Source organism: Sus scrofa, chromosome 4, assembly GCF_054392235.1.
Source record: "Sus scrofa isolate SSC_HxYL_T2T_F1_AM1 chromosome 4, Sscrofa_HxYL_maternal_Yorkshire_Landrace_v2.0, whole genome shotgun sequence".
NCBI classification, from domain to species: Eukaryota; Metazoa; Chordata; class Mammalia; order Artiodactyla; family Suidae; genus Sus; species Sus scrofa.
Genome location: NC_139386.1, coordinates 123,598,554 through 123,618,386, shown reverse-complemented (window position 1 = coordinate 123,618,386; position 19,833 = coordinate 123,598,554). Strand labels below are relative to the sequence as shown.

Below are 19,833 nucleotides of genomic sequence, written 5' to 3'. Positions count from 1 at the left end.
TTAATAGATGAAACCAAAGTATATACTATTAATCTATCATTTAAACGATGTTACCATTTACCGAATGTCTGTTCTATTCCAGTCAACACAGTTACCTGCTTTACATGTATGAACCCTAATCCTTGTCGGGGGGGGAAGGTTTTTTGTTGCATGGAAATTGAAGCTCATGGAGATTGTACAAACCACTGCCTAAGATCACATAGGGATAGAACAGGAAAAAATTTCCACTGTAGAGATTTAGAGGTACAGGAGAATCTCATAGAAGAGCTGAAGGCTTACAACACATCAGGCATCAAGTCAAGGACTTAGCACACATTCCTCAAAAGATATGGGGGGTACTTCTGTCCCAACACGTAAAACAGGGCACTGACTAAGATTCTTGCTAGGGCCACACCAAATGAGTGGTGAAAAGTACTCCAAGGTTTTAACCACGAAGCCATCCGATTTCACATCAGACACTTAAAGCTGACACGGTTAGTAAGTAAGGGATTCAGAGTGAGCACAGTTTGAATGGGATCAATAAAAGAACTAAAGGTAGAAAGAAAAAAGTGAGAATGGACTTTGGAGAGCAATAAAAAATAGCCTACCTACATTCAAGGTCAAATGTTAGAAATACTCATTGCAAAAATTGTTACAATTAAGTCTGGTTCCTCTTCATGACCTTTACATGAAGATACTCATCCCCAAGACTTTCCCCCTTGGCTATCCCTTCCAGAGCCTCAAGCACCACCCCCAAATGATATTTCCCAAATCTTTCAATGGCCACCACCCTGCATCTCCACAATGCTTTGACTCAAATTTCCAACTATATATAGATTTCTGTTTAGATAACAATGAGTTAAATTTTTCAAAAATGATATTCATGGAGTTCCCTTCATGGCTCAGTGGTTAACAAACCCAATTACGACCCATGAAGATGTGGGTTTGGACCCTGGCCTCATTCAGTGGGTCAAGGATCCAGTGTTGCCATAAGCTGTGGTGTAGGTTGAAGATGCGGCTCAGATCCCGTGTTGCTGTGGCTATGGCATAGGCAAGCAGCTACATCTCTGACTGGACCCCTACCCTGGGAGGAACCTCCCTATGTCGCAAGTGTGGCCCTAAAAAAAAAACTCATTATTTTTGCATCTGACTTTCCTATTTTGATGGTGGCCTGTCAACACACTTCTAGTCAACAAGACAAATGTACAGTGCCTATCATTTCATGCAAAAGGTAAAAGCCTGATAATATCCAATATAAGCAAGGATATGGAGAAATAAAGGGTATAAATTGTCAAGATATTTTTGGAGGAAGTTTGACAGTTTCCTACTAAACTAAAATATGTTTAATCTTTAAGCAAGGAATTTCACTTCTAGGAATGTATCCTACCAAAAAAAAAAAAAAAAAAAAAAACCACAATGTGCAGCACAAGGAATACAGTCATTTTATAATAACTTTGTATGGAGTATTTTATGTAGTTATTTTATAATAACTTTGTATGGAGTATTTTATGCAGTTATTTTATAATAACTTTGTATGGAGTATATTACATAAAAATTCAAATTACTGTGTTGTACACCTGAAGCTAATATAAGTCAACTATACTTCAATTTTTTGAAAAAGAAAACCCCATGCAATTATTCAAGGATTACCTGTAATAGCAAACACTTAAGACAATTTAGGTAGTTACAAAAACATACTAGGCTATATCCAAACTCTAAAATACTGTATGCCCATTTAAAAGAAAGAGATAAAGTAGACAACGAGAAAAATAACAGCTAATAATTACTGACGGCTTTCTAGGAGCTAGGCGTTTTTTAAGTGCTTTGCAAGTACTTGCTTCACAAAAATCCTAAAACGTGAATCTGCATGTATTTAGGTGGAAACATACTCATGCCACAATGAGAAATGAAAGCAAGCAGATTACAAAATGATACGTAATGTATCAAGTATATATAAAAAGAAAGGGAAAAGAAAAACTTTTACACCGAGCTTTAAACACTCTCATTAGTGGTTACCTGTAAGACAGCGTTTTCAATATGGGAAGAATGGACTTCTTAATCCTCTTTGCATTACATGTCTTTGTTAAGCATATAGTGCTTTATAATTTAAAAAACACTACAAAACATGCTTATATGAAGACTGTAAAGAAACACTTTAAATGAATTGTAAGATGTTTATAATTTTTTCATTTTTCTATTTTTAGTCTATGTTATTCTATGTTATTTTACTGTTTTTATGCGTTCGCATTTTAATAAATAAAACCTCTACTCTTCTTTTAAGATCCCTTTAAAACACCATCAAATAGTCTGTCCTACGAGGCAGTACGCAGTAAGGACTTTGAAATCACACCAGCCCTAAGTTTGAATCCAGCAGGTACCACCTTAGTGTTGACTGACCTTGGTGAATTATTTAACCTCATGCGGCCTTAAATTTCTCATTTAGTTAGAGACAATGATACCAATATCAAGGACCCTGGTGAAGATGAAACAAAATAACATCTTCGAAACATCTAGAATAGAGGAGTTCTCATGTGGCTCAGGAGAAACAAATCTGACTAGTATCCATGAGGACGAAGGTTCAATCCCTGGCCTTTCTGTTCAATGGGTTAAAGGATCGATCCAGCGTTGCTGTGAGCTTTGGTGTAGGTGGCAGATGCGGCTCAGATCTGCTGTGGCTTTGATGTAGGCCAGGGGCTGCAGTTCTGATTCAACCCATAGCCTGGGAACCTCCATATGCCTCAAGTGGGGCCCTAAAAAGACAAAAAAAAAAAAAAAAAAAAATTCTAGCACACTGCCCACCATACACCACGTCTTTCATTAAAATCTTTTTCATGGAATCTTGCCTAATTCCACAAATCTTAAATTAATCAGCCTCCTCTCTCTAAGGCTCCAAAAGCTTTGGTTTTTGCTAATAAAAAATTTCACCACTTTTCTGCCCCAAATGGTTCATTTGCCTTAAGGCAAATTCCTGGAGGCAGCAAAGCCATCCTATTTCTTGATGTCCTTTCATAATGACTACCAGGCGACCTTGAAAGCAAGCTTTCAATGTGATGCAATATGTGATTTCCAGAAAATCTGATGTTACTGAAGTGGACAGGTGTGAAATAGGAGGTATAGCCAGCCAAAAGCATCAACATATTGACTTATTATAAGACTTGGAGTTCCCGTCATGGTGCAGTGGTTAACGAATCCAACTAGGAACCATGAGGTTGCGGGTTCGGTCCCTGCCCTTGCTCAGTGGGTTCAGTCCCTGCACTTGCTCAGTGAGTTAATGATCCAGTGTTGCCTGAGCTGCGGTGTAGGTTGCAGACGCGGCTCGGATCCTGTGTTGCTGTGGCTCTGGCAGTTAGGCTGGCAGCTACAGCTTTGATTAGACCCCTAGCCTGGGACTCTCCATATGCCGCGGGAGCAACCCAAGAAATGCCAAAAAAAAAAAAGGGAGTTCCCGTCGTGGCGCAGTGGTTAACGAATCCGACTAGGAACCATGAGGTTGCGGGTTCGGTCCCTGCCCTTGCTCAGTGGGTTAAGGTTCCGGCGTTGCCATGAGCTGTGGTGTAGGTTGCAGACGTGGCTCAGATCCCGAGTTGCTGTGGCTCTGGCGTAGGCTGGTGGCTGCAGCTCCGATTCGACCCCTAGCCTGGGAACCTCCATATGCCGCGGGAGCGGCCCAAAGAAATAGCAAAAAGACAAAAAAATTAAAATAAATAAAATAAAAACCGTAGATGTCAAGGTAACAGAATTAAATTCTAGGTAAAACGGACATTTAAAAAAAATCTTAAAAAAAAAAGACTTAGGAGAACTCATCTCTTTAAACGAAACCATCCTTTAAAAAGTCTAACTCATGGTTTTCAATAAATCAATAAACCAAATTTTAGCCTCCCACCTCTTCGCTATCCAAACACAATACTCAAATCTTTCCACTTTTTAATTCAGAGAAAAAAGAAAATATCTGAACTAAAAAGTTTAGCTTTGTAGAGAAATATTCCTAATACTACATTTAAAAATCGAAAACTTCCCTTTGCCCCTAGGGCAGCAGGACAAGAAGTAAAATTAAGGGCAGAGATAACATCTAGTCACCTCAGAGACTCTCTGAAATTCTAAAGGCAAACCCAAGGTGGAGGAGTAGGGGGAACTAAGATTCCTAAATTACAAAATACTTTAAAAACCAAATAAAGTTCTAAGTAACCTTCATATAGGTAATTATGTCATTAGGTTTAAATGTAGAAGGGAGTTTCCATAGCTAAAATTAAAAAACAAAAAAACAAAAAAACCACTAATGCATGAATAAAGTCCATGCTTTTCATGATCTCAAACACGTGTCTACTTACAATTACCCTTTTCATGGGATTAAAGCTCTTTGGTCAAAGTCATGGGACATATTATTAACCTAACTCCTTCGTGAACACTCATTAGCTCAACACAAGCTCACAAGCTCCAGACTATGCTTTGTTAACAAGGCATCCACCCCGCGTCGCTGACCGCCGGGGGTCAGCACAGGCGCCCTCTCTCAGTACCGTCGCCGCGCTAAATTCAATTTTCAAACGCTTTGCAAAGAGTTCTGACCCAAAGAAAACAAGCGACACTTACCTTGAGAAGCAAAGACAGCCTATCTAACTTCCGGTTTTGTTGCAACTTGTCTCTCTTTTCAGCAGCTGGGTGGAGCCAGTTTACCCATAATGAGAAGGGAACGTTTCTCTAACTAAGCGGCAAAACTGGATTTGCCAGGCCAGCGCTAGTTTTAGGACTCCATTTCTGAGAATTAAGGGTTCTGTTTTACACGAACGAACACTTTTTACCAACAAATAATTGTTTCGCTGAGAAAATTAAGTTTTTGTCTTTAACGACAAAACCATTTGAAAATACAACCTGTTGTATATAGTACTAAATAAAGACAAACAAAAGAACCTATTTGTGCTTAGGTAAGGGTTGCCAAATTTAGCGAATTAAAGTATAGGATGTTAAATTCAAATTTCAGATAAACAACTGGTCATTCTTTAATATAAATATCATCCTATGCAATATTTGCAATATTATGTTTAAAAATGGTTCATTGTTTTTCTGAAATTCAAATTTACTATTTTATCTGGCACCCCATTTAGGAAATAACAGCATTTAGCAAACTATTTCAATTAATTACAAAAGGAGTAATAGCATCAGACTGCATAGAACTGAAACTTTTGAAAGTATAAATGACATAATGCCAAGGAATTCTTTTATTATTCAAAATTTACTTTGGAATTTAGTAGTTTTGTTTGTTTTTGTTCCTAAGTCTTTAGCCTTTGTTTTTCCCAAGATTCTTTTTCAAAAGAAAATTTTCAGAGCTAGGAAAAGACAATGTTCTGAAAATATTAAACACTCCACTTCAGACTATGACTAATACGCGCAGACTGGAAAATGGGCTTTGTCCCATTCGCCTTGACCTGTGATCACTGGTGGGCAAACCACAGTAGTAAATTCTCTAAAACCTTTTGGAGAGGGGAGACAACACCAGGGTGTTAATCTTTTCCCTTAGGAACTTGTCACAAATAACAAAAGCCCCTCTACAGGATCTTAGAGGCAGGCTTTAAATAAGGAAAACCCAGTTCTGGTTTTCTATCCTAAAGCTGCTTGGAATGTGAATGAGCTGAAACAAAGTCAGTTGAACCCTCAGTCCTTCCACAAAAAGCTTCAGGTGGTGACATAACTTTCTGCAGTTATAATTAGTCTCTTTCCAGGAAGAGTCCCCAGTGGACACTTTGCATACCAAAAGCATGATAAAAAGTCTATAAAACGAATAATTCTTAGAATATATGGTCATAATCTTTCAACCTAAAGCGCTTTTAGAAGGCAGTATGGTATTTTGTAGAAAGAACTGAATGGAGAGGCTTAGCTCTATCTAAAACCACCCTCTCCAGGCCTATCATTTCCCTTGAAGTCCCCAGTTTAATCCCCCTTATCACTCCCTCCCAGAAGCTCACCTCTACCAGGCTCCTTCATCATCAGCTGCTTCCCAGCTGCCAGAAAGGAAACCAAATTCATTAAAGTGTTCAATGGACCTTGGACTCTGCGAAGCAGATACTATCCTATTGGATCCCACTCTCATACCTCTAAATTAGCAGTCTGCAATTTTTTTTAAAATTTCAGTACACATTTGCAACTCCTATAAATTATTGCACTCCCAAAGGGATATTTGGCTATGGGGCTGATATCTGTCAACATCTATTGTACTAAAAATTAAAAGTGAGAAATATTTAAATACTAACTCACAAATTCCACAAATTTAAATGACAATAATGAACTCACTATATGTTGATATATCTTTTACTATGGCTTCTATGACTGTTTTTCAAAAATAAGAATTTAATGAAAATACTATGTACAAGTAGACAGGTAATAAGGACCTACTGTATAGCACAGGGAAACCTACTCAATACTGTGCAGTAACCTATATGAGAAAAGAATCTGAAAAAGAATGGATATATGTATATGGATAACTGATTTTGCTGTACATCTGAAATTAACATAACTTTTTAAGTCAACTATTCCCCAATAAATTAAAAAAAAAAAGAATTTAGTGAAAAGAGTAGTCTAAATCTTTATAGCTCTCTTCTGTGCTGGGGTTAATGGAAGACAGCTGGCTTCTCATATCTGCTTCTACATTCAATCTGTCACAATATCATATAACACATCATGCAGCTATTGAGAAAAACTACACTGTGCACTCATGAAAGAATAAGCATGAATAAGGCAAATAAAGTATACAAAAACAGTAATAACCCTCTGTTGAGCTTCCCTTTTGACCAAGACATATGTATTGTCCTATCTAAGTCTCACAAGGACTCTAGGTGAGAGGTATTTGTTATAGACATTCTGCAGCTGAGAAGGCTAAGGATGTGCCTGGCTAAATAAACGGCCAAGGGCAGGCAGAGAAAAGTGGCAGACACAGTTCTAAGCCAGAGGTACTAAACTCTACACTGAGCCTCACTGCCAAGTCTGAATGAGGTCTGATGGACCAAACTTATAAATTTTCCCTTCCTATTATAGTCAGCATTTCATCAAAAATTATATTCAAGTAGAACCTCTCCAATAGAGTGGACCCTGCCTCAACTCAATAAATCCAAACACACTGTCTAAAATGGACTCAGTCGGGAGTTCCCGTCGTGGCGCAGTGGTTAACGAATCCGACTAGGAACCATGAGGTTGCGGGTTCGGTCCCTGCCCTTGCTCAGTGGGTTAACGATCCGGCGTTGCCGGGAGCTGTGGTGTAGGTTGCAGACGCGGCTCGGATCCCGCGTTGCTGTGGCTCTGGCGTAGGCCGGTGGCTACAGCTCCGATTCAACCCCTAGCCTGGGAACCTCCATATGCCGCGGGAGCGGCCCAAGAAATAGCAACAACAACAAAAGACAAAAAAAAAAAAAAAAAGATAAAATGGACTCAGTCTTTAATTATGTCCATCTCATCCAAATTCACTTCCCTTCTCTATCTCCACTGCTATCATTCTGGATTATGTCCTCATTAGTTCTCAACTGGACTATGGTCATTATCTACTAAGTGCCTCCAGTTTCTCATCAACCTAATTAGCCATTCCACAGGCTATCATGTTAATCTTTCTAAAGCATAACTCACATCATGTAATTCTCATACCCAAAAAATTTTCACTTACTACTGATTACTGAATGAATGAACATCCAGATTCCATAGACAAATGGTCAAATGAAATAATATCCGTAAATCATCACAGCTGGCACAAAGGTATTTAATAAACAGTACTTAAAAGAAAAAAAAGTTTTATAAATGAAATGCCCCATCTTCCAATAAGCACTTCGCAATACGAAACTGTTCCAAAATTATCCATGAATGTCTGTCCAAACTCTGGTAACTAAATCCATATTTTACATGTTCTCTGACAACTCAAAACTATTCTCAGCATTAGATTAGTAGCAGCAACATTCTTCTTCATATTTTTCTTACCCACCAGTTCAAGGTCACTTCACATTATGCTCCTCTACACACAGCCTATTACCTAAATTATTTGAAATAATGTGAAAACTTTATGATCAATGATCCTGAAGAATATCTGCCACTTCACCCATATCCTTGGCTAGAACTATCTGTGTCTTCAAAAACTAACTAGCATTATTACTGAGACTCAGTTTTGACTTATCGGTAAAATTAATCTCTTCAAAAAATGTTTTTATTTTCACCATAATTCTTTTCCACTAAAAAACCCTTGGAGATGATCTGAAGTCATGACAATAGAGGATAACTCTTTGTGGGCTAGGACACTGCTTTCTGGTAACTCTTTTCAAATGAGATATTTCCTTGTTGTGACACAGCATTCTGCTCTTGGAGAATGTCAAGGCATTTCATCACCCCAGGTATTAAATACCACCAGTCCGCCTCTACCCATTAATAATGATAATCCAAAAAATGCCACTACATGTTTCCAAAGCTGCAGCAGGAAGCACATGCATGGTATAAGAATGGGCCCACCGTGTAAGGCTATGATTAGATGAATCACTCTGGGCCCCGATGGAATGAAACACTTTGCTTTTAAAGAAAATAAATACCAACAGGGTAAAGACCTCAAATACTACACTATTTTAACCATATTATTCTTCCTCAGTTTAAAACAAATGAAAAAGGCAACGGAATGTGGTGAAAAGAACACTGGATCATCCTGGACAAGTCACTTCCGCTCTTTGTTTTTCCTACTCTAAGACTGAAAATAAGGGGTTACAACCAGAACTATATATATTCTGTAAGGTCTTCATGGCAAATTCCTCTTTTTTTTTAAATATTATTTATTTATTTATTTATTTTTGTCTTTTTTAGGGCTGCACCCGGCGCATATGGAAGTTCCCAGGCTAGGGATTGAACGGGAGCTGTAGCCTCTGGCCTACACCACAGCCACAGCCACGTCAGATCTGAGCTGTGCCTGTGACCTACACCCCCTCTCACGGCAATGCCAGATCCTTAACCTACTGAGGGAGGCCAGGGATCGAACCTGCAACCTCATGGATCCTAGTCAGATTCATTAACCACTGAGCCACAATGGGAACTCCCATGACGAATTCTGAATGCACTTTTCTGGTGGACAAGAAGAGGAACAGAAAAAAAAAATTAGGTGAAGGTCACTTAAATTTATCACAATCATCCAATAAATATTTAATCAAGCACCTACTATACGGCAGATATTGTGCTAGATACTGACTTCTATTTGTACAAAGTGGTTGTGCATCTAGTCTAATATATATTATGATTTCTTAGGTGGAGGGAGGGAGGAAGGAAGGAAGCAAGGAAGGAAGGAAGGAAAGAAAGAAAGAAGGAAGGAAGGAAAGAAGGAAAGAAAGAAGGAAGGAAAGAAGGAAAGAAAGAAAGGGAGAATGGGAAGGAGGGAGGAAAGAAGGAAGGAAGGGAGGGAGGGAGGGACAGGAGTATAATTACTCCTGTGGACACACAGTCCTAGCTTTCCAGACACCTGATTTGAGCATGCTCTTTGTCCAAAACCCAACAATGTATGTTTTATGAAGATGAGTTTGGTTTGGACTTGCATGAACACCTCCACTTTTAGAGCTTCAACTCTCTCCTTGATGTGAATAAGCACCCAATATAAAATAGCAACCCTTTATATAACAATAAATTCAAGTACTGTTTTCCTGCTTTTTAAGATAACGAACATCTCACCATTCAAAAACAGAAGTCACTCTATTTTCTCCTCTGCCAACCCTTATAGCAGGCTGAATGATGGCCTCCAAAAATATTATCTACATCCTAATCCCTGGAACCTATGAATGATACCTTACAAAGTCAAAAAAGGGGGCAGGGAGGTGCAGATATCATTGAGTTAAGAATATTGAGATAGAAGATAGCGGAATAGAAGGACTGGAGCTCAACTTCTCTCCTAAAAACAACAAAATTCACAACTAAAGACTGAGCACTCTTCACCCAAATGGACTGGAAACCTTAAAAAAGATATCCCACTCCAGAAGAAAAAGAGGAGGACACATCAAGAGCTTTATTATAGTAGAAGTGAAAATAAATAAATAAATAAATAAATAAATAAATAAAAATGATAACATTAAAAAAAGAATATTGAGATAGATTATCTTGGCGCCCTAATTGCAATCACAAGTGTTCCTAAAAGAAAGGCAGGAAATTACATGCAAAAGAAGAGGAGAAGACAACGGGACCCCGGAGGTAAAGAGTGGAGAAGGATGCCAGCAGCTACCAGAAGCTGGAAGATACAAGGAACAGATCTCCTCAAGAGCCTCTGGAGGGAATGTGGTTCTCCCAGCATCTTGACTTTGGCCCAGTGATATTACTTTGGACATTTGGCCTCCAGAATGTGAGAGAACAAATATCCGTTGTTTTAGTTACCAAGTTGATGTTAAATTGTATCAAACAATACTCAGTATGGAGGCTACAAAGAACAAAGAGCTTTATTTGGGGTCTTATGAATTGTAATTTGGAAGACAAAGACTTGGGGGAAACTGAAAGAAGATTTTAGGGAAAAGAAAGAGTCAGGGGCCCACAAAGACAAAAGCTGCATGGCTGCCAAAGAACCAAGACCAACCCTAACATGAGTCAGGAAACATCTGTCCTCAAGGAATCATGAACTGCTCTTGAGAAAGGGCCCAACAGGCAGGCTACCAAGAGCCACCCTAGGGGAACAGTCCAACAAGATCCTGAGTAGAACAAGAATCAAAGGCTAGGTGTCTTTTTCAAGGAAAGTTTTGTCCAGATATATCCCAAGAGTGGGATTGCTGGGTCATATGGTAGTTCTATATTTAGTTTTCTGAGGTACCTCCCTACTGTTTTCCATAGTGGTTGTACCAATTTACATTCCCACCAACAGTGTGAGTGGGTACCCTTTTCTCCACATCCTCTCCAGCATTTGTTATTTGTTGACTCGTTAATGATGGCCATTCTGACAGGTGTGAGGTGGTACCTCACAGGACTTTTGATTTACATTTCTCTAATAATTAGTGATGTTAAGCATTTTTTCATGTGCCTCTTGGCCGTCTGTATATCTTCTTTGGAGAAATGTCTATTCAGGTCTTTTGCCCATTTTTCAATTAGGTTGTTGGGTTTTTTGCTGTTGAGTTATATAAGTTGTTTGCATATTTTAGAGATTAAGCCCTTGTCAGTTGCATCATTTGAAACTATTTTCTCCCACTCTGTAGGCTGTCTTTTTTTTTTTTTATGGTTTCCTTTTTTGTGCAATGATAATCCACCTGTAGGTTTGTTGCAGCGCTATTCACAATAGCCAAGCCATGGAAACAACCTAAACGGCCATCAACAGATGAATGAATTAAGATGTGGTATACATACATGACGGAATACTACTCAGTAAAAAAAGAACAAAATAATGCCATCTGCAGCAACATGGATGGAACTAGAGACTCTCAAGTGAAGTAAGTCATAAAGAGGTACCGTATGATATCACTTCTATCTGGAATCTAATATATGGCACAAATGAATCTTTCCACAGAAAAGAAACTCATGGACTTGGAGAACAGACTGTGGTTGCCAAGTGGGAAGGGGAGGGAGTGGGATAGACTGGGAGTCTGGGGTTAAGAGATGCAAAATATTGCATTTAGAGTGGATAAGGAACGAGATCATGCTGTATAGCACAGGGAACTATATCTAGGATAATGTGAGAAAAATGTGTGTGTGTGTGTGTGTGTGTGTGTGTATGACTGGGTCACTTTGCTGTATAGTAGAAATTGACAGAACACTGTTAACCAACCATAATGGAAAAAATAAAAATCATTAAAAAAAAAAAAAGGAAGAAGAAGAAGAACTAAAGGCCAGATTCCATCCTCTTAGCTCATTTTTGAGAGCTCGCTCTCTCTTTTTTTTGCTTTTTAGGGCCGTACCCACGGCATATGGAGGTTCCCAGGCTAAGGGTCTAATCAGAGCTACAGCTGCAGGCCTACACCACAGCCACAGCAATGCCAGATCTGAGCCACATCTGTGACCTACACCACAGCTCACAGCAACACCGGATCCTTAACCCACTGAGTGAGGCCAGGGATCAAACCCTCAACCTCATTGTTCCTAGTGGGATTTGTTTCTACTGCGCCACAACAGGAACTCCAAGAGCTCTCTTTTTTTAATTTTTTAAAAATAAAGTATACTTGATTTACAATGTTCTGTCGATTTCTGCTATACAGCAAAGTGACCCAGTCATACATACATACACACATACATACACATATATATATACACATATTCTTTTTCTCATATTATCTTCCATCATGTTCTACCCCTAAGAGATTAGACATAGTTCCCTGTGCTACACAGTAGGACCCCATTGCTTATCCATTCTAAATATAATAGTTTGTATCTACCAACCCCAAACTACCTGTCCATCCCACTCTCTCCCCTCTCCCCCCCTGGAAGCCACAAGTCTGCTCTCCATGTCCAAGAGGCTGTTTCTGTTTTGTAGATAGGATTATTTGTGCCATATTTTATCTTTTATTTTCCTTTGCCATTTCTTGGGCCGCTCCCGTGGCATATGGAGGTTCCCAGGCTAGGGGTGGAATAGGAGCTGTAGCCGCCAGCCTGCGCCAGAGCCACAGCAACGCGGGATCCAAGCTGTGTCTGCAACCTACACCACAGCTCATGGCAATGCCAGATCCTTAACCCACTGAGCAAGGCCAGGGATCGAACCTGCAACCTCATGATTCCTAGTCGGATTCGTTAACCACTGAGCCACAATGGGAACTCCTGTGCCATATTTTAGATTCCACATATAAGTGATATCATATGGTATTTGTCTTTCTGACTTATTTTACTTAGTATAAGAACCTCTAGTTGCATCATGTTGCTGCAAATGGGATTATTTTATCCTTTTTATGGCTGAGTAGTATTCCATTTTATTCATATATATATATATATATATATCTCACATCTTCTTAATCTATCCATCTGTCAATGGACATTTAGGTTGTTTCTATGTCTTGGCTATTGGGAATAGTACTGCAATGAACACAGGGGTGCAGGTATCTTTTTGAATTATAGTTTTGTCTTGATATATGCCCAGAAGTGGGATTGCTGGATCATATGGCAGTTCTACATTTAGTTTTCTTAGAAACCTCCATACCGTTTTCCATAGTGTTTGTACCAATTTACATTCCCATCAACATTGAAGGAGGATACCCTTTTCTCCATACCCTCTCCAGCATTTGTTATTTGTTGACTTGTTAATGATGGCCATTCTGACCAGTGTGAGGTGGTACCTCATTGTAGTTTTGATTTGCATTCCTCTAATAATTAGTGATGCTAAGCATCTTTTCATGTGCCTACTAGCCATCTGTATGCCTTCTTTGGAGAAATGTCTATTCAGGTCTTTTGCCCATTTTTCAATTGGGTTGTTGGGTTTTTTGTTGCTGAGTTGTATAAGCTGTTGGCATATTTTGGAGTTCAGACCCTTGTCTGCTCCAGCATTCGCAATGATCTTCTCCCATTCTGTGGATTGTCTTTTTGTTTTTTAAGGGTTTCCTTTGCAGTGCAAAGAGTTTTGAGTTTAATTAGGCCCCAATGGTTTGTTTCTGTTTTTATTATCCTTATTCTAGGAAGTAGATCAAACAAGATATTGCCTGATTTTGAGAGCTCTCTTAGCAATACCACTCCATTTTATTTTCCTTTCACATTTGTTACAGCAGACACAGGAAACTTAATCAACTCCCCTTTCTAATTTCTTCATTATTTTTGTCAATTAGCAGCACCCATTTTCCTCAACACTCAAGCTTAACCTGGAGATGACCTTCAACTTTTTCTCTTTTACATATTTTATATGTAATCCATAATCCATTGTAAAAATCTTTAGTGGTCCCTATCAGAAAAGTATTAATGAAATAAAATAGAAAATATCAGAGAGCATTATATGGTAAAAGTAAATAAATGCTGTTTCATGAGTTTTTCTGGTTATATCTATGATAGATACATCCTGGTTTGTGAGATAAACCGTATTTCTTACTGTGGACAACAGCCCAAATGTTGAAATCAACTGCTTTAACATGTCCCCAAGTGAATCATCAGTTCCTTCTTTCTCAATATTGTTGGAAATGAAGAAATTTTCCTCTACCCTTCTAGGTTCTTCTGGATGATCAAAGAAATAAATTGACACGAGACAGAACAGCAGGAGAAGATCAAACAAAAGTTTAATAACATATACACATGGCAGAGACCCAGAAAAACTGGGCAACTTGCCAAAACAGCCTAAACCCTCATCTTGAAGATTATCTTCAGCTAAAGACAAAAGAGGCTGTTGGGGGTAGTGATTTGGGGACTTTCAAGAGGTAAATGACATGGAGATGGGAAAGCAAATGTTTGATAAATAAATGTTTGCCAGGCCATGCAGAGTGGACGCTGATCTCCTGAGTTTCCCTTCCAGCACACCTAGGCCAAAAATATCTCTGGCGATAGCTCTATTCTCAGAACAGACACTTTATCTAAAGTATTTTGGCATCAGCTAAGGGGAACGTAAAAGAAAGACTCCTCGAGTATTGCGCTTCTTAAAAATAATCAACCTAAATTAATCTTCATGCCAAAGAAATACATTTTGGGGGTGGCAAATTTTGCTGCCCTAAAATACTTGTATGTAGGCCTTCTTCTTCACGCAGATGTTAGACTATCAAGGGCCAAAGGCAAAAATAGAATATATAAGAGAATGGAAAGAACCAAAAAAAAAAAAACCTCTAGGCAGTTGGAAATAGTGAAATTTGTCCATTTTTTGCATAAGCTAATTCACTGACAGTTAAGAGTCCAGTCTGGACAGTGTGCCATTGGACAGGCTGGCTGGAGTCAACAAAGGTAACAATTTCAGTAGTTTATGGATGCTCCAGGAAACTTTGCTAATCCCTATGGAGCAAAGAGGAACAGGTATCTCTTTGTGATGGCTGATATGTCCATCCATTGGTCCCCAACTCTGAAAGCCACATTTGCATTGCCTGATACTCTCCTCCAGTCTCTTACCTCCCATCAGCCAATGGCAGAGCCGAGTACTGATCACATCAGTTATCTGAGTGTTTAAGAGAGTTGCTTAGTAACTAATGACTCCCAGCTGCCTTCTCTGGGTCTAAACCTCTAATACACAGTTCTCTGCTGCCCCCAGGAGGGCAAGCTGCCCTTCTCTATCCTAAAATGGGATGTTTTCTTTTAAGATGTCAACAAGACTTTAAAAACAGAATAATGGAAAAATTCTTGACCTGAATAACTAATAACTTTACCCTCTCTGAGAGAAAAGGAAGCAACAACCAGAACTGTATCTCTTGAGTCAATTCCAATCAACAAAGAAAATGTGATCAATCCAAAGACAGAAAATCTGGGGGAAACGAAGAAATTAGAAGTGGTGGCATCTACTTGGATGGGAAGATCGGTAGGAAACGGGGTAGGATCAAATTTGAAAGGTAGAAAGCAAGAGTTGAATGCTGAACATATTAAGTTTTAGATGCCATTATGCTATCCAAGTGGACATATCTGTTGATACCATATCTAAAGATATACATTTGAGTCATTGGCCATTATGGAATATCACGGATGGAAAAAAGAAGTCTGAATAATAAGCCTTGGAGGGCACTAACATTTAGAGGTTGGGAAGAACAGACAAATTCAGTAAAAGAAATTGTGGCCAGTAAAGTAGGAAGAAAACCAAGAGAGTGGTGAGTCCCCAAATGTAGAAAGTGGTTCTGAAGGTGGGTGACCTGGTTTATCATGTCCAGTGCTGCTCAGAGCTTGAATAAACTGGAGGGTAGCAACTAACTAAAGAGCATGGTTTCTCAGAGTCACCCATGGGCCTCCCACATCAGAATGATTTACTTATTAAAATGAGATTTCTGGGCCCACCTAAGATCTACTGGATCAGACTTTATGGAAAGGCACGCAGAACTCTGCCCTTAAACCAGCACTGAGTGATTCTTACGGACCCAAGAGCTGCTGTATTAGAGTCTTTGTCATTGGAATGATACCAGTCTTTTCCTAAGACTCATGCTTCTCAGGCTTCAATATGCATCAGGATCACCTGATGGATTCCCTGAAACACATAGTACTAAAACCCACTTCCAGAGTTTCCAATTCAGGAAGACTGGAGTGAGCCAGAAAATGTGCATTTCTAATCAGAGTCCTAGCAGTGCTGAGATTGTTAGGCTATGGTCTACACTTTGAGAACCACTGCAGCAACTTGAAACAAGGCGCTTTAAAAGTAGGGTAAAAATACATGCGATTCCAGATACAGAAAACAAACTGGTTACAGTGGGGAGAAGGGGCGGGAGGGGCAAGATGAGGTAGGGGATTAAGAGGTACAAATTTGTGTATAAAATAAATAAGCTACAAGGATACATGCACAACACAGGGAATGTAGCCAATATTTTATAAAAACTACAAATGAAGCATAACCTTTAAAAATTATCCATAACTAAGTTGTACACTTATAACTTAATCTTGCACCTCAACCAAACTTCAGTTTAAAAAAACATATCTGATTCAAAATGTGGCCCCTCCCTCAGTTAATAAAACTCTAAGATAACATGGTCTTAGAAATAACAAATTTCTTTCAAGTTTTCTCTCTCTTTCCGACAGCTGGACTCTCTCCTTCTTCAGGAAGCCTCTGATTTTAAGGCCTTTTACCACGCTCATCATTGCATCATGCTCACCCAGATTATTATCTAGGAAAACCTCCCTTACTGAAAGTCAGTTGATTGTGGACTTGAATCACATCTACAAAATACCTTCACAGCAACATCTAGATTGGCGTTTGACTGAATAACTGGGGATTGTAGCCCAGCAAAGCTGACACATAAGATGGGCCATCACACTACTGTATCTACAATAGAGCTCCTTTTAACTCTCTACCCCTACCTTGCTTTAATTTCTTCACAGAACTTATCACGACCTGACATTATGTTTACACATTTATTTATTTACGTATTGGCTATCTCATCTGCTAGGATGTAAGGTCTGTTAGGGAAAGAATTTTATCTTTTATCTCCTATTTTGGACACTCTGCTTAATTCTGCTCTTGTATTATTATGACCAACATTTATAAATATCTGTTTATATACATACACCCTGGGTCACTTTTCCAATATTTAATTTTTTTCTTTCTACAGCCACACCTGTGGCATATGGAAGTTCCTAGAGCTAGGGGTTGAATCAGAGCTGCAGCTGCCGGCCCACACTATCGCCACAGCAATGCCGGATCAGAGCCGCATCTGTGACCCACACTGCAGTTCGCAGCAACACCAGATCTTTAATCCACTAGGAGAGCCCAGGGATCAAACCCACATCCTCATGAGGACTAATCGGGTTCTTAACCCACTGAGCCATAACAGGAACTCTAATATTTAATTTTTTAAAGTAATCTTTTTTCTAATGTCATTTAGAATTAATTTTTTCAAGTCATGTTCATATATAGAAGTATAATTCTACAAAGAGTAACATTTTCCCTTTCTGGTGTAGAGTTCTGTGATTTCTGATAAACATGCAGTCATATTACCACCACAATCAAGAAATAGAGCATTCTCCTCACATCAAAAAGTTCTTTGGGGAGTTCCTGTCGTGGCTCAATGGTTAACAAACCTGACCAGTATCCATGAGGATGCAGGTCCGATCCCTGGCCTTGCTCAGTGGGTTAAGGATCTGGCGTTGCCATGAGCTGTGGTGTAGGTCACAGACATGGCTCGGATCCCATGTTGCTGTGGCTGCGGTGTACAACAGCAGCTATAGCTCCTATTCGACCCCTAGCCTGGGAACCTCCATATGCCGAGGGTGCAGCCCAAAAAACAAACAAACAAACAAAAAAGTTGCTTTGTGACCCTTCATAGTCAACCCTTTCCCCACTCCCACCCCAAGAAAGCACTTGTATTAGTTTGCTACGACTACTCTAACAAAATACCACAAACTGGATGGCTTAAACAACAGAAATCTATGTCTCACAGTTCTGGAGTCTGGAAGTCCAAAATCAAGGTGTCAGCAGGACTGGTTCTTTCTGAGGGCTGTGGGGGAAGGATCTGTTCCAGGCCTGTCTCCTTGGTTTATAATGACTGTCTTCTTCCTGTGTCTCTATACCTTCTTCCTTCTGTGTGTGTCTGTGCGTGCACATCTTCCTTTTTATAAGGACACTAGCAATATTGGATTAGGACCCATCCTAAAGGCCTCATTTTAACTGAATTACCTCTGTAAAGATACTTTTCCAATAAGGTCACATTCTGAAATACTGGAGTTAGGACTTTAACATATGCATTTTGGGGCAACACAATTCAACCCATGACACCACTGATCTGTTTTCTCTTCCTCTGGATTTGCCTTTTCCAAATTGTTTGCTATCATTTGAATGAAATCATAGCCTCTGTGGTTTTTTGCATCTGACGTCTTTCAATCAGCATAATGCACCTGAGATTCATCCATGTTGCATGTGTCAGAAGTTCATTCCTTGTCATTGCTGAGTAATATTCCAGTGTGCACACTAGTTTGTTTATCCATTCACCAGCTGAAGGACATTTGAGTGGTTTCCAACTTGCAGCAATTATAAGTAACTACATATCACTACATATCTTCACATACTGGTTTTTGTGTACACAAATGTTTTTGTTCCTCTTACATAAAATATTTAGACATGGGATTTTCTAGATCACATGGTAAGTTTTTTAACTTTAAAAGAAACTACCAAATTGTTTTCCATAGTTACTGTACCATTTTTTCATTCCAGCCAACAATATGTGATAATTCAGATAGTAAAGAAAATTATATTTTGTGATATTGTTTGGTAATACTTAAGGATATTAATTTAGTATTACAGAAATGATGGAAGCAAGAGGTATAGTTTTAACTTGGAGGTTATCTGCTTACACCACCCCACTCCAAGAAAAGCTCTTTGTAAGTAGCTTGTTCTCAGAGAAAGGGAGGAGAAGAGAGAGATTCTTCTAATTGCAGCAAGTTGTTTCTTGAAATACATATTTAGTTTTTAAAATTTTCACCAAAATAAAACATACACATAGGTTTTTTAAAAAATCAAATAGTACAGAAGCCATATAAGAAGAAAACATTCTGTGTTCCTCTGTCTGCTACCCTCAGTTCCTAAACCTAGCAGCAAAACCTTTCACATATGTCTGCTTTGATTCTTCTGACAACTGCCACAATGTTTCTTAATACTATATTCTTCCCATTATTTCTTGCTATACTATCTTGACACATTTTTAATTATTTTCCTGCTACTCCCTCTGCTCACCTCCACCCTCTATGTGTTCATATCACTATTTTTAGTTCCTCTACTGACCACTTTTGTGACTTAATGTAATGCCCAAACTTCTATCTGCTTGTCTCAAATATAGACATTATCCTTTGAACTTCTCTTACAGTAGACGAGGATAATAACACCTTTAGCATTCTTTTCATATTCCCTTCCCCATCCCCTCCCATCTTCTGTCAATCAGTAACTTCCACACGGTCAAGGTGAATAACATTTACATTCTACTCTGTGACCATAATTAGATTTTACCCTGTTTTGCCTATACATTGATTTCAAAGTTGAAAACTATGAAGAGCATCTATGTTATGATTACTGATTGTTTTAATACTGTTCACTGAAAAGTCAAGATGGATTTCCTAACTTATGTCTCCAAAGTTTTGACCCAAGTGCTACTCAAGAAAGATGACAAGGTTCAAAACAGATTCTCTTTTCTTACTGTCCCACCAATTGCTAGAAATTAGACCATATTTTGGGTTGTTCACATTTAGAACATTGACTTTCTCATACTGTTCAACATTTGTGTCTGTCTGTTTGTTTTGCCTTGGAGTTTCTTAGAATTTTTTCTTTCTATATAGGATAAAGAAGTAAATGCATTCCACACAATATTCTTAATATCACCC

General features: G+C 38.9%; 1 protein-coding gene across 11 annotated transcripts in view; it reads right to left on the bottom strand.

The window, feature by feature from the left end:
- FRRS1 (ferric chelate reductase 1) overlaps positions 1-19,833 on the bottom strand; it is a 103,288-nt gene that overhangs the window by 49,124 nt on the left and 34,331 nt on the right. Inside the window, exon 1 of one of the 11 annotated variants that reach the window (XM_085020242.1) lies at positions 5,937-5,995. The exons of 9 other annotated variants lie outside the window; for them this stretch is intronic. The gene's annotated coding sequence lies outside the window, so the exon portion shown is untranslated. Of the gene's footprint in view, positions 1-4,566; positions 4,598-5,936; positions 5,996-19,833 lie in introns of those variants that run through there. One more of the 11 variants, XM_021088479.2, reaches the window with a different exon arrangement.